At 40.3% G+C, this 12,747-nt stretch overlaps 1 protein-coding gene and 1 long non-coding RNA gene across 2 annotated transcripts in view; both read left to right on the forward strand.

The window, feature by feature from the left end:
• The window catches only part of LOC124412764, a 125,443-nt gene that overhangs the window by 103,223 nt on the left and 9,473 nt on the right, over positions 1-12,747 (forward strand). The window lies entirely within an intron of this gene.
• On the forward strand, positions 10,901-11,924 carry LOC124412162. Its single transcript, XR_006929771.1, has 2 exons — positions 10,901-10,941; positions 11,820-11,924. It is a non-coding gene; the product is annotated as an uncharacterized LOC124412162 (long non-coding RNA).

Raw genomic sequence — 12,747 nt, forward strand, 5'->3', positions numbered from 1 at the left:
CCCTCCCGGTTATTCCTCCCCCCTTCCTTCTTAATCCCCCCCACCCCCCCTCCCCCTCCCCCACCGGAACGTCGGTCAGCCTGGATGTCTGTGAATCGTGCGATAACTATTCTGTGCAGACTCGGATAGAGTTCCGTCAGGAACTGAGGCGGAACTCGAATTGATCACGGGGAATTTGAATGGTTTCATTAAAGAGTGAATTGGATTGATTCGATTTTTAAATATGGCCGATTTTGCGGTTTTTTTTTTCCTCTTCTCTATTTTGCAACGCACGTCAGACGCGCACAATATTCGCTGGGATAATTCGTTTTCGCATCTTCCTTTCATTCTTTCCGCTGATTATATATGGGGGGGGGGGGGGGGGCAAAGAGGGGCAGAGGGGGGGGGGGAGGGGCAGCGTGAGATACCGTTAAAATATTATAAAGAAATGTTGTTTTTCAAAATGGTTTTTATATAGTCAAATATGACTTCTATAAACATTATTAAGCATTATTTTGAATTTAAAAGAAAAAAGTTTTCCCTGACATCGGAAAATCGGTTTTAGTTTCTTTGGTTACAATTAAAGAATAAAAGATTTAGCATATTTCAGTTATCGAAAACTCAGTATTTTCTTAAGTACCCCGTTTTGCCCCTCTTTCCTTAAAACACTCTATCGACTGTCTTCAGAGATTTTAGCATAGCAAGTAACTGGCGCGTAGGGTGCGAGGAAGATTTTTTTTCAACCCCTCTCATATTACAGAGAAGCATTTTCCATCTTCTCGACTACCCGCTCTCTTGTGTATAACGCGCCGGATCCATCCGGCAAAGAGCCCCTCGTCTTTTACGCGAGAAAAAAGAGCCTTTTTCTCTCTCTCTCTCTCTCAATGGCGCGACCCGAACAACGAGCAAACGTTAAAAATCTCGCGCCCTCGGAGAAAAGAAGAGGGTGCAGGGTGGAGGAGTTGAGGAGTCGAGGAGCTGGCTGTAGGGGCCAGTCAAGGGGCCGGAAAAATAATTACTTCTCCGACCGCAACGAGCGAGAAAAACTGAGGGGTTGATTTCAGAGTGAAAAAGAATCGAGGAAGGGCGAAAGATGGAGGTAAAAAGGTTGAAAAGGAAAATAAATTATCCTTCGGTTACGTTTTTATGCTTGGAAAATTATCACAACTCTTCGTTCGAAGGGGTGAACATGCGTGATCTTTTACTAATGGAAAAAATAACGATTCGCTCGTGTTCTAATTATTTTTATCAGGATGTCCGGATTTTTTATTATTATGTATGCCAATGAAGGGACAACTTGCGACCCCGAGTTTTTGGCATTTAATTCAGTTCACCGCAATTATAGTTATCACATATGTGGACGTTAAGAGACAGCCATTTTTCTTCACTCAACGTGACTCGTCGTCTCGAGGTGCCAAGTCGATTTTCGTCGTTAGTCTCAACTTTTGGGGCGTGTCTATTTTCACAGAAAAGAAACTCTCTTCCTACCGACGAGACTGACAAAACTTAGCATCAAATCTTTTTTTTCACTCAATTATTTTCAAATCGTAGCGTTTTCCCACTAAAAAAAAAGATAAAAAATTGCTTCAAGTTTCTTTCGTGTAACATTTTTGTTCACCGTATAATTTGAAAATTAATAAACGTCAATAACACGAATAAGCAGGTAGCACGACTTCCGGTTACAAGAAGTAAGATTCTTTCATAAATGCATCAGCTAAATATCACTTCTTTTTTTTCTTCATAATATACGCCGCGAGGAAAGGATCGAGGGGATCTAATTCGCATTTCTCGACAAATATATGCCGATCTTATACCCTTTATAGTATATCGAGTCCTTTTCTCTCCCTTCGTCGCGTTCAATTCGCCCAGATTCGATCGTCATGCCGGATACCGACAACCGGAAATTGGCTCTGCCGTCCCAGCGTCGTAATAAAAAGGTTAAAAATTTTCCACCGCTGCTGGCGAATTGGTGAAGCAACTACGAGGTTCGTGGTTTTATATCGGTGTTAATATTTCCCACGCTCATATGTGAATTTATACGGATGCTTTGCGGGTACGAGTAAAATTCAATTTTGTCGAATAACAGGATTGGGGAGGAAATATCGGTAAGATTCTTTGGTTCGCGTATAATTGGCTGATTGCCCGGTCTCGTTGCAGTACAGAACTTGACTCGCGGAATATTCGTTTGTCTGACGCGTTCCGCTGACGCATGTGTGCGCGTAATATACGCGGATAGATCTATAGCTGCGCAGTCAGATAAATCCAATAAATCTGGATCCTTGAAGGCGAAACTTTTAATCAAAATCGTGTAAACTTATGTGTAGGTACACGCGCCGCTTTATTATCATAACAAAATATACGCAAACGATTTGCAATCCGCGCGCGCGCTGATTCGGCTATAAGGATTCTCGTCGCGATCTATTATCGGCTCGTATTGCCTGTTGCAGCCTCGGTGACGTGATGTCGTAATTAAATTTTCGTTTGTTTTACCAAATTATTCAAATTTATCGCCAATTATTGGAAATCTTGAGGAATACTCGACGTCGAAATTGGGAGGGAAAAAACTACAACAATAGAGATTGAATAAAAAAATAAAAATAAAAAAAAAAGACACATCTATAGAAGGGAAAATTTAATTCGAAGATAGGTCCGTGTCTTCGTGCAATCGCCGTTATTGATCAAAACAATCGAAGTGCTGGGTGGTTGCCGGGCGGGGGTCGAGGGAAAAAGATGGCGCAAAAATGGAGGGTGAAAAAGTTGGGGGTGAAAAAGTGGGAAGGCAGGACTCGACGCCTGTCTTCGGGGTGGAGGGCGCCTCGAAACCCGAACCATTTTTGGCGGGGCTTGCGAGATTTTGATATTTTATACGCCCCCAAGGGCTACCGAACTTTTTAAGACGTCCATTAAGGATCCTGTGTCTCGTTAGAGCTCGAAGAATAAAATCCATGGATTATTCAACGCATGTATTTTGCGTTCGCAAATTCCACCCTTCGGCCTCGTTCTTCTCTAAACATCACTCGGCACTTTTGATGTTGCGACGCGAAGACTGCAGTTGATAAAAGTCGAACATTCTAGGATGGAAATGATTTTTATTCGTCAATAGTAAGATATTGACTGAGAAAATTTATCCGGATCCCTAGAGAAAAAAAAAAAAAAAAAAAAAAAAAAAAAAAAAAAATTGGTTCAAGTAAGATATAAACTTTCATTGGAACGAGCTAGAAAAATTAGCTTTTAAATATAAAATCCCAGTCTTTTTCCATAAAAGTGAGAGATATTGAAAAGCAATTTTGTTTTTGGTTGAATCGATTTCATAGTTAATTTATTCGTTTATCTGAAGAGGATGATTAGCAATAATATATCTCAACGACCAATCAACATTATGATAATTAATTCGCAATACTTGTATCAGCGTTCGTTGTGTTTCATTGCGGTATACCTACATTCCAACGCATTTTATGCAGAGTCGGATTGTTGATTCAATCAAATTAACGGAGGTGCCCTCGATCCTCGATCCGAAGTACGCGAGTGCTAATTTCGCAAATTTTCACACTCGGAATATTTCAAGGCCTTTTGCTCGCGCGTCGAGAAGCGGTGCAAAACGAGGTGAAAACAAACATTTTTGCACGCCTGCATCGGCGATCCGCCGGTCCGGCACCAGAGTCGGTATACTTTGGAAGCTAAATGCAACCCGTGGATTGCATAAGACTTGAAAATAGTTTTAAAATGGCCGATGTTTACTGGCAATAAATCGATCGCTCCAAATTTATTGCAAGTCGATCCGGTTTTTCGCATAAACTGTAGGAAAAGGAAAAATGCGACGTTACTCTATATACTGGTCGAATCGCAAAAACTTGTGAGAAAAGACTTTAAGGTAATTAACGAGGCGGCGCTGATCCAGCCTTGATTCGACGATATTGGAAGGCGGGAAACTCGCCGATTTAAATGTCTGTCCAATCCGATTAAAATAAATTTTTACCGCGGATACGCTCTTAATTAAAATATTAAATTGATTACCGGTGAAAAGGGTAAGGACAGGTTCCATGTCTTTCGCGCCGAAGAGGCGAGCTAAAATAAATGAAAATGAAATCAATTATAAAACTGTTTGAGGAGCCTTGGAGGCGGTAGACACCCGCAGTTCTCGATAGACGGATGGATGGACGGGGATCTTATATTTCCTTAATTAAAAATACAGACTTTACTTTCAATTAAAAATGGCCGACCGTTGCCCTGCCTCTAAGCTCCGTTCTTCTCTGCACTCTACAGATATTTCAAGAGCGTCCTTTAACAAAGGAGTTAGGCTTTCACCCCGATCAAATGGCCCAGCGTCCTTTTATTTCGAACAACGATCGACGGTTTTACCGATTCTCTGAAAAGCTTCATGCAATACGTATTTCCGCGTAGTTTCTCACTTTCAACAGCCTCTGAGTTTTCAAGGAGTTTTTAAACTAGTAATTTCCTTTTCTTTTCCCTCCTTTTCTTCGTCTCCTTCGCTACTGTAACGGGACTTGTGCTTCTTGTTTCGCATAACTTGTCCAGGAAGGGTTTGATAAAATCTTGGTCGAATGAGATTACCTTCTTTTCTTCGAGGTCCTTCCCGGGCCTTGGCACTCCTTGGTGCTCCTTCGCCACTTCTCATCCGCGTCTACGTCGAGAGCCCTGCGCCGCTTTGCGAGGAGGAGCTTGATTTATTACTCTCTTAAATCTTCCCTTTCTTTCCTTCACACTTTTATATATAATACTTTAAAAACTTTCTATCCCGCAGCAAAATTTCATTATAATTATATAAAGCCCGCCGAAAGATAAGCGCGAACTTATATAGGTACCTAACGCTTCGCGTTATACACTCGAGGACTGAAATGAAATATTACGTCACTTTTGTGTAAACTGTTTTTCACCGTCTTATATATCCTACCTGGAGATAAATATTTACCCTCGCGTCTCACCAGGGTCAAGTAGTTTGCTGTACGCTCATCACCTCGACCATTCAAATATCAAATTACCATCTTCCGAATCCCCCTTTCGACTAAATTCGCAATACTTTGTTACATGCATAACGTACCTACCATCGTTCCTCCATTCCGTCAGCAGTTCTGTAACACCGATTAATTTCAACGAGAGCCTAGGAAAAGGTGAATCGAAGATGGAGAACGGGAGAAATTGAATTACCTACTTGGGAAAAATTTGAAATGTTATATTGTAAGGAGAAAAAAAGAGAATAAAGGAGAGCGTAGCTAACAACATGCATTAAAACCTCCTCCCATATACGTCTGCACGTAAGAAATCCGGCGATCAGCACGCACGCGCATGGCATATGTCGGCCACAGAGAGATTTCCTTCAGATGCATTCATGCATGGACATCTGGCAGGACGTAACGACACCTCTCGGTAAAACTTACTCCTTAAGTATAACGTGTATCGGATAGTACACGATAATCTTACGCATTCTGACAAATGATGATTACGTTGATCCTCTCGTGCGGAGCTCGTCAAATTTTGTAATGAGCCTCGTTCAAGAATCGGTCATCCGAAAATCGAACGAAGTGAAGATTTTTTATATTTAATTTTCTCTCAGATCACCACGTGGATGATTTTTTTTTATTCTGTGTTTTCGATCTTTTTGTATGTCATAGTAAAGTGTCGTACATACTTGTTTCTGAATTATTCTTTTTTGAACAGTATTTTTTTTTTTTTTTACGGAGTCGGAGAGCGAACATTGAATTCACCAGAGCATGAAAAAAGTTTTCACCCCGATATCGTGACACGGTATGACGATGAGAAGTGGCGAGAGAATGAAGAAACGCGGCCAATTCATGGATGAATTGGCAGCAAATTGCGATGAAAAATAAGTTTGAAAACTCTCTTCGGAGAAATTTTTGTTTTCATTAAATTAACGAAGAAACTTTCGGAATAACTTGAGTAAGAGAAAGAAAGAGAGAGAGAGGGAAATAGAAGTCTCTATACCTCCATAACAAGCAGAGGTTTGCCACTGTTATTTTTTTCCTTCAAAGATTTTCTCCCCCGCAGAGCATGTTATGATATAATTTTATCGGGAATGAAACTTGTTTGATGGAAAATAAATTTCTACGTACCTATATATATATATATATATATATATATATATATTGAATAATTTATATATTTCTTGTGTATAATAATTGTAATTTTTTATTTCAAGTTATCAATTAACCGCCGGCCAGTTTAATTATTTTAACCATTCGCGGCTGCTATTTTCAGTTTGACCTGAAACTGGAGGTCTTCGGTTAAGAATAGGGGATTACTTTCTCATTTAGATTTTATCGCCCGCCTCTCTCCCGCAGCGTCTATACACCCGGCCATTTTGTGATTCCTTTACATCACCGCAGTCTTTTGTTTTTACTAATTACCCCCAAGCCCCGATCATTAGGCCACCAGCCAAGAATGTGTTTTAAGAATTTTACCTCAGAAGCTCGAACCATTCGCAGTTACGGGGACGTTCCGTGCAGCATCCGGCGCGTTTTATCTGTTCTTTGAATAATTCGAATTATCATTATTTACAATTGGCAAACTAATTACAATCCACGCGTCAATTTCCGCGCTCGTTCAAAGCGATAGTCACCGAATCGATGCTAATTTCACACGAAATATCATCTGCTCCAACCGAACACGCGTCCCCCATTCGCGGCATCGTGTTAAACTAGATTAGGTTAATTTTGGTTAGACTCCATTAGGTTGGTTGAGGCTTGAGACACCTTCACCGAAATTTTCACCCCAAATCGGCGATAAGAATTGCTCGAAAGTGTGCAAAAGTGGCCGTTTCTTCTCGAGGAAAAAAAATCCTCGTCCACCTGCAAGTCAGTTACGAGTATTTACCGGACGTTGGGTCCGACTCGAGATAAAAATTTATCTACTAGCCGGCGTCACAGCAGGCGCTGTATAGGTGGTGCGTAAATTTGGGTGGGCCCGGGACGAAGCGATGGGTTACCATCGTTATTGTCAATTCGAAAAGGGTCCAGTGTCCGTCAACCGCTCTGCTGTTTGGGATTCGAATAATCACCGCGGTCTGCAGCTGCCGGGGCAAAAAATCCCCGTCAATTGTTTTCGAACTTATACGGCCAGATTGGTCAATGCCATGCCTGCAGAAATACGTGCTTGCGTGTGTTAATGACCCTTTTGCACCTTCGAGCCTATAAGCGGTAATAACTAGCGAGAAATGAAGGAAAAAGTTTAATGTGGTATAGGAAGATGCACCCAAGTTCGTCCACCGTTGGTGAAAATATAAATCAGAGATGAAATGATCGAATTCCGTGAAACCGGCGAGTGCATGAAGGAAATAAAATGAAATCAGGGTCTCGTCAGCGGCCAGAAATGGTCCAGCGCTCCCGGGCGGGCCGGCCGTATATGTAAATTAAGAGACCATACGTGGAACCTTTTTAGCCCGCATTGTCTCCGCAGACAAGCCCGATGTACAAAGCAAAAAGACGCGGAGGGATTGGGAGAAAGAGAGGGGGGAGAAAGAAAGGGGGAAAGAGACAACAACCTTCGGGTCAAATTTTTATCCAGTTAAAAATTTTTCTTTTTCAATTTGAAATAACAAAGGGGTGACCCTTGGAACGGAAACGGGGGAAAGCTTTGGGTTGAGCTCCGCAAGGGTTTGGGACATTATTCAACAGTCGCACCCGAGTAGGCCGTAAAACAATCGGAACAATTAAGACACGATTCGCAAAAAGCTAAGACACCTTTCGCCGGGTTATTTTATTTCGTTTGATTCTTTTTTCTAGCGTCTCCCTCTTTCTTCGCCCTCGAATCATCCCTTTCGAGACGCAGTGCTTGCAGGTACAAATTGCAGGACGGAGGAGAATAAGGGTGGATATAAAAAAAAAAATTTGTAAAACGTTGCATTTGTACACACAGCAAGCCCACATGTGTAGCTGCGAAGGGAGTTTCGGACTGTCTGTTGATCCTTCTAGCCTGAATAAGATTAAAAACGGTATCAAAAGACAAAAAAAATTAAACCAAATTAAAACGGGGGAACAAATATAGCCACGTCTAAAGGTATCTAGGTATCTACCTACCTCGAGGAAGAAGGTGATCGGAGATGTGCTGCAGCCTGTGTGTAGTCACACACGCACGTAATGTGCGGTATACGCCATAGGCATGGCATGGTTCGGTTCGTAGGTACATACTTAATTGAGTCGTTGAACCTTCAGGCCGGTTAGCAAAGGGGCAATTCAACCGCGTGACGCAAACGGAGACACTCGTTCATCCTGCGTCTCGCATCCTCGCGCTATTCGTTGGGTACGTAATTAAAATTGAAAGGAATGATTTGGTTACAGAAGCACCTGTGGAGCTTTCACGCAGCGTGTTCGTTTATGCAAAATATTTTTCTATCTTGTAATCGTTTTTTTCTCCCATTCTCGGAATTTCTCATACAAAATTCTATTCCTTTGATGTATTTACGGATCCGCGATCGTTATCAAGGCTTATTATGACTCACTATTATAGCGCTTCGGCTTGGCACTCCGCACTTTGTATCGTTCGTACATGCAGCTGTAATTCGCATTAATCTGTATCAACCAATTCGGGGTCAGGATCAATACATATGTTCCAACAGTTTGGAGAAACTTGGTATATATTTGTTAAAGTATGATGTATATGCATTTTTATATACCGTCTCGTTTTGTGCAAGTCAGAAGAAAGTTGATTTTGTAACAGATTGTAATGATTTTTGATAAATTTTCCTGCGATTTCGTCGGTTCGTTAGTATCGCGAGGACCTGAAATCTCATGGAAGCAGTTCTGTATTTGATATGATTTAACTTTTTACAAGAAAAATACTGGACTGTATAAAAAAAAGCACAAAATTGAAGACTGGTCCTTTTCAAGTTAAGAAAACGGCGCAGATTTATTCTCCGTAAGACCAAAAACAAATGTTTCCTCCATAAAATCATTGCTGATAATGAAACTTAACGTTTTAAAATAAAATTTTGGTAACATAGATCTAGATTGATAGGGTAAGAAATTATAAAGCGATCGGTGAAGTTGCAGCTTATCAAATCTTACGACAAAAACCATAACTTTCATCGACGTTCTTTTTTCTCGGCAGTTTCATAAGCAATTGAAATTTACCTGACATGAGTGACTTGACCGAAGAGCTTATTTTTATTTCCGGTTTTCACAAAAATATGGATGCTGGTATCGTTCGATCGATATAAGGGGGATAAAAAAGGAAAATTATTCGCTTTCCCAAGTGGACAATTGAAAAATACTCAAGATCAATGATTTTTCTGATTGAATCTGGCATCTTATGGATTCTACTAACCTTCCCTTGCGTAGATTTTTTACACACCGAGTACGTAACCGCATCCCTGACGTTTACCCAGGCGTCCAGAAGCTTCTGAAACATCTCTACTTTGGACCGCATTCCATTTGACACGGGCTAACCTTGGGTCCATTCGTGTAATCCATGTCGCAGGCACATTGCTTTATCCGTCTCTGTGTGTACAAAAAGCGATGGAAACTTGGATTTTAGTTTAGACAATTGACGATTAAATAAATCTCAAGTGTTGCTCTTGAAAACATTTACTCAACTACTAGAAATCTGTTAAACGAAACATTTTGTTAAACGGTATTTTTCTTTCGTTTGTGATTTCATCATTGAGGTATAGGAAGACAACAACTCGGGATTTTAAATTGTAAACTAAAATAAGAATTAATAACCGATCCAAAATGCAGAAGATTTTTAAACCGGAGTTAACTCAATTCTCACAATTCGTTAATTCGCTGAGATACTCAAGTCGATCGGTTGATATTAGTAATCACGTCAACTAAGGAGAAAATAAAACACAAATTTTATGCAATCAGATTGTTATTTTATTCTTCTATTCCAAATCAATATTGTACAGCAACTAATTAGATATATTTAAAAACATCTTTTTGACAATCATTCAAGTCTTCATATAGGAACAGTATTTTATTACAGTACTGGGATGCGTTTTTCACAAAGTTCTGTAATAGTTGATCCTTGCTCTGATTTACATTTTCAGGATCTTCATCTCATTGAACAGAAAAATTATCAATCAAAGGTTTCGATCAAAACACATAAATCTTTGTGAAAATTTTTTAAAACCGGTAAAAATAATAGCTTATGGCAAGATAAAATCTGTCCTAATTATACTAATTTTTTTATTAAAAAAAGGCCTTAAAACTAATTCACATACAATGTAAAAATATTCAATAATATACAATATAAAATAAACCCAGTCCCGAGTGACCATGATGATAAAAAGAAATAATAACACGCACTAGACTAAAAAATTGTTGTTTTAATTTTAAACCCAGATAAGCATCTTTCGGTTGCAGTAAAACATGAAAATAGTTAACAGAATAGTTTCTACAGTAACAATAACAGAAACTGGAAACTTCTGTCGGTGATCCGAGGTCGCATTATACAGCATCGACAAAGGTCCATCATCCGGGGTCGTGAAACTGGACTCTCTTAACTCCGGTCAGTTGAACATCAAGCAATTATGTCCGGAGGGTGGAGGCGAATGCGGATGCTTCTCGAAAGACGTGCTTACACCCCAGACGTCTTCCAGCAGACGGTGTCGCGTTAGTCGCAAGTCGAGCTTCGAGCTGCGGGGTGCATAGAGAATACTTGCATAGAGTGGTGCTCTTTGAGCGTAGCTGCGTAGGTAGAGCTAGGATTGCCTCCGGCGAAGAGTCCACGTCGTTCACGCGAACCTTGGCCGGGCTGTGGTCTGGTCAGTAAGGTCGAACCGGTGCTGGCCGTGCAATTCGAAACGTGTGATAGAGTCCCGTGCAGCATAGCGCGGGGATCAACTATACTCCACGAAATCGTGTGGCGATCCCGTCCCGAAGCGGGCGCGACGCGAGGGTAGGTTTGCCCGTAGTGGGGGTGCCTAGCACGGGGCCGACGCGCAGTTGCTAGTCAGACACGGGGATGCTCGCAATGCCTCTATCAAAGGTTCGAAACAGTCGAAAATTACCAAAATTTTATCCTCCGTTTATAATCCTCCATCCGGTCTCGTATCCGCGGGCAAAGTGCAGCGTTATTTACCGCGTTAAACTCGGGCGTCGCGACGCGCGCACCTTACTTACTTATTTACTTCCACCCCTTTCTACCCGTCTGGAGTTCGCTACGTTGCGAAGAAAGGTTATCGCTCGGTAGTTTGCCCGAAAAAAAAAATCTGCGTCTCGGTAAGAGATTCGGGAATGACGGGAACTGACGGATAATCGTGCGGCCTTCTTTACTCGCGTGGAATTCTGGAGGGCGAAACGATTCCCGCGAATTCTGAAACGGAAGTGCCGAGCTGGAGCAACGGCACGTGGGGAGAAAAGTACGAAAGCAGCGCCGTTGCTGTTCTCACCCTGCGGCGCGTCTTACGACGCAAGGAACTTCGCGCCGCGGTGGGGGAAGGAGTGGGGCGGATCGAAAGACGCTCATTCGTTCGTTCATTCACGTGACCCTGGCCTCTTACTTCGTTTTTTTTTTAACCGCGTCGTTTGAATACTCGCCAACCGGAATGCCGATTTTCAAATGAATCTGTCTCATCTTTTGTGCGGGATTTTTTTTTTAGCAATTTTATGATCGATCATTAATTCGCCCCGAACGTATCGACTTCGATATTACTTCACCGTTTTCTAATTCACGTTGATGACTTGCTTCTTTGATATTTTCGCACACCTTTGCCCGCGGGGAATTACGAGACTGGCGTGTAACGTTAAATGAACTGCAATAATCGTAACAGTGCTACCGCGAATAAAACAAGTTCGATTATTTGAATTTTCATTCATTTCAACATTCTAATACTAACGAATAATGTTTTTCTTTCACTGTTTCAGACGCGTCGTACTGTGTTGTTATGTGTTGTAATAGTTATTTCATTGAAAAATTAATTTCATCGTTGAAAAATCCATATTTTCGTCTCTAAAGGAACAAAAAAGAAAAGAAAAAAAAAAAAAAAAACAAGTCTGAACAACTCCACTTTACGTTTCGAATATCGAAGACTCTTTCATATAGTTTGAAAAGTGTTTGTTTCGTTTTATTTCGTTGCTCTGATTTCAAAATTATCATAAACAAGAAGAAGAAAAAAGCAAAACAAATTAAAAAAAAAAATAGAAAAATCTTTAAAAAAAAAAAGAAACAAAATTCAAGCATTGCCTTACAACATTATACCTACACTCCAAGAACAAAATTTGAATCAAACAGAAAATACAAAAAAAAGATAGCTGTTCACAAAGAGAAAAATTTAGGTGTTAAAAAAGTAAATTGTAAAGATATGGCTAAAGTATATTTTTAACAAGTTTTGACAAACTTTAGATTAAATAAATAAATTGCACACACACAAAGAAATAAATAACTGAATTTATAAAAGGAAAAAGAAGAACAAGAAGAAACGGAATAAGAAGCAGAATCTAAATGTTGAGATAAAATTCATAATAACCAAAAAAATGTGATTTGATAAAATTCGTTGCTATCGAGAGAGCCTTATGTCCTTGCTCCGATTAATTTGGTTGAAAATGTAAGTAGACCAACAATCCATCAAACCAAATTATCTTCAGTAATACTAGTTTTCGTAGTTTAAGGTATACGTACTATAAGTTATCCAATATCACGCTGAGCATTTATGAATCAATTTGTTTCACTGTAAAATTTCGTCCGATAATGGTTATTGAAATCGTTGTATTGATAAAAAATTTCTAACAAATCGGTAAGCACGCGCGCTTTACTGTTATACAAAATTCTTGTACTCGATCTCCGCAGATTTCG

This window comes from Diprion similis, chromosome 11 (genome assembly GCF_021155765.1).
Source record: "Diprion similis isolate iyDipSimi1 chromosome 11, iyDipSimi1.1, whole genome shotgun sequence".
Taxonomy (NCBI): domain Eukaryota; kingdom Metazoa; phylum Arthropoda; class Insecta; order Hymenoptera; family Diprionidae; genus Diprion; species Diprion similis.